Source organism: Hibiscus syriacus, unplaced genomic scaffold, assembly GCF_006381635.1.
Source record: "Hibiscus syriacus cultivar Baekdansim isolate YM2019G1 unplaced genomic scaffold, ASM638163v2 tig00110777_pilon, whole genome shotgun sequence".
Lineage (NCBI taxonomy): Eukaryota > Viridiplantae > Streptophyta > Magnoliopsida > Malvales > Malvaceae > Hibiscus > Hibiscus syriacus.
The window spans coordinates 807795-813522 of NW_024062858.1; positions in this window are offsets into that span (position 1 = coordinate 807795).

Genomic DNA, 5728 nt, shown 5'->3' on the forward strand with positions numbered 1-5728 from the left:
TATTGTTATTAAATATTATTATTAAAATTATTATTATTATTATTATTATTATTTATAGGCCCAAACCTGAGGCCCGTTTTACAATAAACCCTAAGCCCATTTACAAACCAGGCCCAAGAAACCTAAAACCATTTCGAGTTTCAGCTAGGGTTTCTAAACCCAAGCCCCAGTCATCGCCTCCAAGCTTACAGCCGCCTCTGATATCACCACTCGACCGCCGATTCTGCTGCCACTACTCGGTCGTCGATGTTGCTGCCACGACACCTCTTGTAAGTCTCCAGAAGCACTACTCCAACCTCCCATGTTGAAGGCTATGGTGAGTCACCATAATAGTTTGGTGACTCATCGAAAAAGAGCCCTTTTGACCGGTCCGAGGCCATCACCGGGGTAGCTATAAAAGCCACCATCGAACCTGCAAAGAAGGACACGGACAACAACCAACAGTAGACAGAGACCAAACCATCGACAGATACCAATAGCCACGAAGAACAACACCCAATAACAGCCAAATAAAAAAGGAGAAGAGAAAAGGAGACATACCGAGGAAACTATAGTTATCGGAGACTCTGTATGCCGCCATAAAACTGAAAGGTCGAAGGTAAAGAAAGTTAGATTTTCTTCGATTTAAAGGGTTTTAGGCTAAAAGAAGTTTAGATAGGGTTTAGAAAAATCGGGGCTACGATTCTGCGCATTTTTTTAAAAATTTGGCCACCGTGGGTGGTTGTAACATCCTCAATATCGGGTGAGTGACTAAATTGAAATATTTCGAATTTGTTGGTCAAAGTGGATAAATTGAAAGTTTGGGGGAATCACATGAAAAATGTTGTGTAGGATTTAAATATTAAAGAATGAAAGATGGAAGGACAAAATGGTCAATTACAAGGAAAATAATTAATTTGGTTAGGTATATATGGAGGCCACGTGTATGAGAGGAAAAATATCTAAGCTTCCAGAATTCTCTTCTTCTCTTCTTTCCTCCCAACGTAAAGACTCATAGAAAATGTGAGATTTCTCACAAGTTGTGTGTTAGTTGAAATTTAAGTCTGGTTTTGATCCTTAGATGCTAATTAAGCTTATGGAAAGCTTAATTTGCTTTAAAGCCACAAGGCGAGAAAGTTATAAGAGATTAAAGAAAATGAGTTTTTAAATGAATTTATGGAAAATAGTTGATAAGTTGAATTTGAAGTTGAATTTAACTTGTCACCGTGCTAATTAAGGAATATGAAGTGTTAGAATTGTATTTAGAACATATTGAAATTTGAGTATGATTCTTGAATTACATATGAGGGATATGATTTTGAGGTTAAAGATGATTTTCATGGATATAAGTTGGTTTAAGTAATGATGGTTGGGTTTAATGACATGATAGGGGTTTAAAATAGAGGAATTGAGTGAAGAATTGATAATTTTCGGGCTTAAAATACAATTTCTGGGTTGTGTGCATCGATGCACATTCAATGTGTATCGATGCACTCTCAAATAGATAAACATCGAATGCAATTAGTGCATCAATGCATAAGGAGTGCATCGATGCACCTGCTTAAAATACAAACATCGAATGGGATTTATGCACCGATGCATAGATGGTGCATCGATGCACCCGTCAAGGGATGCATCGATACATAGTGTGGTGCATCGATGCATACCTTCATTAAAAGATAAAAATAGCTTTCTTTTTAGCCTAAGGAGTGATAGTTTATAATATATCAATTATTATACTGATATGGATCCATGTATGATTATGTAGATACCGAAATCGAGCAAGCTTTGGAACGATCACCGAGTTAGAATTCGATCGAAAGGAAAGAAGTCATAAGAATAATTAGTAATCAGTGAGGACAAGGTGAGTGCATATTATATAGTGTGTTATGTTTAATGGAAGTAAGACTTGCGATAAGTCTATTTCCTATATAGAATGCATGAACACATTAATATGAACATATGTTTGACATGATACATGTGTGTTATTGGTTATTGCATATGTTAAATGATATGTGTGAATACATGTTTATATGATACATGATGAATGTATATAGTATATGAAGACATGATGATATGAAAAAGGATATAAGAGTATTATGGATTTATAGAAAACATATGTGAACAATAAATATCAATGATATACATGTTATATGAACACAAGAGAAGTGTTATAAGTTACGTGATATATGCATATGAAATCATATGAGCAGTGATTACATGTGAAGATATGAAATAAGAAATAATAATGCCCATGTTATATGATACGAGAGCTATATGTATAGTTGGCATGCCAAGAGTCGAGGGTCTACGCGGTCCTTCGAGACATACAATGATCCTTTGGGATATTTCATAGTGGTCCTTCGGGACAAATCTCATAGCCCCTAGTGGGACCCCATACGAGCTATGGTGACAGCATAATGCACAACCTCAATAGACTCACATATCTACAGTTCTCACGTGTGTACATGGGCTAATAAATAAATAACATGTGTTGTATATGTTTTGTGATATTAATTGTATGATTTATCGGATGATATATGTATTGCTCGGTTAAATGAATCAAATGTTGATTAAAAGGTTAGGTACAAGAGGATATAATTACAAGATACAGATGATAGTAAGAATTGTGATGGAAACGATGTGTGATATGTATATGTATACCTTACATTATATTTATGTTATAATTGTTTGGTATGGCATTACAAGATTACCTGTTCATGCATGTTTAAATAATTAGAGTTTTCTTCCATATTTGATTATGCCTCACTAAGTATATGACTTAGCGTGTAAGTGATTTACACATAGGTATCAAGAAACAAGAGGAGCAAGAATAGAAGTGGCAAGGACATCATCACTACTAATAGATCAGATCAGAAGTAATTGACAAAGTAGGTATTTTGGGTTGTGTATAGAGTGTTGGCATGTAATAAGTTGTTAATTATGAATTCTCTGATAAATTTTGTATTTTGTGGTCTCTTTTATGTAAATTAACGTATTTTGTTTTAATGAAAGTTTAAAATTTCTCTGTTTTTCTTTATGTGTCAAAGTTTGAAAAGCCAATGTGACACTTCAGACTCGTATCCGGGTCGGGTACAGGCTGGGGGTGTTACATTTAATGGTATCAGAGCTACGATTTAGTCGATTCTCGACATAAACCGGAGTTTAGAGTGTCATATAAAGTATACATGCCAACAAAATAATGAAAACTTCTTATATGATATGATAGTAAGTATGTCGTTTTGCTAATAGAACGATTTGATTATATTTTATTAGATGTCCGGATAAGATAGCTCCGAGTGAAGCGGGGGATGATAGATTATCTAAGAGTAGTAATTCACCTGCCCTGGCCAGGCAAGGTGAAGATCGGCTCCTTCTGGAGTGTCTGTAGCTGATCAAGATGTGTTCTTTAGGACGTTGGACGTGGTATTGGCGCGTTTCCAACCTCCTGTTTCCTCAACACAGAGAATGAATGTGGCAAAAGAGTTAAAAGGATTAGGAGCTCCTGATTTCAAAGGTGAAGCAGAGGAAGGTCCAGTTGTTGCGGACCTTTGGCTTAACCATGTGAAAATCATACTTGAAGGACTCCATTGTTCTGATATGGAAAAGTTAGATGGAGTAGTCTCTTTGCTGCGTGGGCAAGCGAGAATTTGGTGGATGAATGTCATTTTGAGGATGCCAAGTGATCAGATAACTTGGTATTTGTTTTTGGAAGAATTTAAGCACAAGTATATGAGATCAGTTCATCAGGAAAATGAAGCAAGAATTTTTTAATTTGAACAGATGAATCGTAACGTGTATGAGTATAAGTGTGAGTTTAACAAGTTAAGTCATTTTGTAACTGAGTTGATTCTAACCGAGAAAGATGTGTGTGATTGGTTTGTAGAGGGCTTGCGCCCGAGATTAAAAGAGATATTAATCGTATTAAATTTGTCCTCGTTTCAAGAGGTAGTAAATCGTGCGAAAGCTCTTGAAAGAGCTCAGAATGAATGGTTTGGGGAGCAGAGAGCTCAATCTTTAAAAAACTGGGGTTTCATCGAGCATGGTACCACCCAAGAAAGGTAGAAATTCGGGTTTTCGATCTCAAGCACCGTCAGAATCGATGGCATCCTCTGTTAACGAATCAAATCAAATGAGAGTTAAACAAACTCAGTCTGGAAGGTCTAGTGATAAGCGAGCACAACAGAGTCAAATTATACAATGTCAGATTTGTGGAAGAAGCCATAGTGGATTGTGTCGAGTGATCACTGGAGCCTGTTTCCGATGTGGAGAAACAGGCATTACATGAAGGATTGTCCGTTGAGGGATAGAGAGCATGTACAGTCAGAACGATTTTCGTCGATGTCTCAGAGAAGATGCGGTAAAGGTAGAGGAAAAATCAAACCGAATCTTTTACTCAATAGGAAATACGCTCCACAGCTAGAGTATATAATCTCCAGATCAATGAGGATTGTGATAACCCATAGATAGTAGCATGTATTTTTCTATTGTACAGTAAATGCGTTATGATATTGGTTGATCCGAGTTGCATATCTATATATGAGTAGTGAATGGGTGAGAGAATTGAGAATTAGATAGAAGTCATTTGTAGTAAGATAAAGTGACAAATTTAGTAGGGCACAGTGCTCAAGTAAACAAGATATGTGGAAGGTGTTCCATTTGGATTCAGGGAATTGAATTCTCTGTTAATCCAATAGAGTTATTTTTCAGGGATTGGAAATAATAATATTGAAGATGGACTAGTTATATAGTTAGTATGCAAATGATGATTGTAAATTAGGAAGAGGTACAACTAATCAGCTTAGACGAATTGGAAATATCAGTGTTGGAAGATATATGTTATGAGGAATAAATATGTTTTGATTGAATAAGGATTTTACAAGGAATGAGGTTGTGCAAGTAGTATTAAATATCAGAATTATGGAAATACGATGAGGAATATTATTTAAAGATAAATATAAGTGATATGAAAGGATTATGGAAGCATAAGGAAAAAGATGTGATTTATGAAATAAGAAGATAGTGGTTTATGAAGAATCAAATAGATATAAAGAAATTAATTGACAATGAGTGTAAAGTGTGCATTATAGGTTTGATAAGGAAGTAAGGAAATGATAGATAGTGTTGATGAAAGACGGTTTAGTTTTAGAAATATAGGTTTTCACCAATTATGATGAGGAGTAAATGTTATAGATAAGAAGATAATGATTTAGTTATATGTATTAAAGAAGTTCAAGCATAATTGAAAGAATGTTTCTCTCGGTTCAGATAGTGAAGGATAAGTATGTTGTGTTGCAAATGATATGGATGTATAAAGTCAGGTTATGATAATTCGAGATTAACTAAAGAGGTAATATGTGAATATGAATATGAGATGGGTATACAGTAGTTTAATCTATTAGTACAATGAAAATTCGATGACAAATTTTTCTTAAAGGAGAGGATATTTGTAACATCCTTAATATCGGGTGAGTGACTAAATTGAAATATTTCTGAATTTGTTGGTCAAAGTGGATAAATTGAAAGTTTGGGGGAATCATATGAAAAATGTTGTGTAGGATTTAAATATTAAAGAAGGAAATATGGAAGGACAAAATGGTCAATTACAAGGAAAATAATTAATTTGGTTAGGTATATATGGAGGCCACGTGTATGAGAGGAAACAAATATCTAAGCTTCCAGAATTCTCTTCTTTCCTCCCAACGTAAAGACTCATAGCAAAGGTGAGATTTCTCATAAGTTGTGTGTT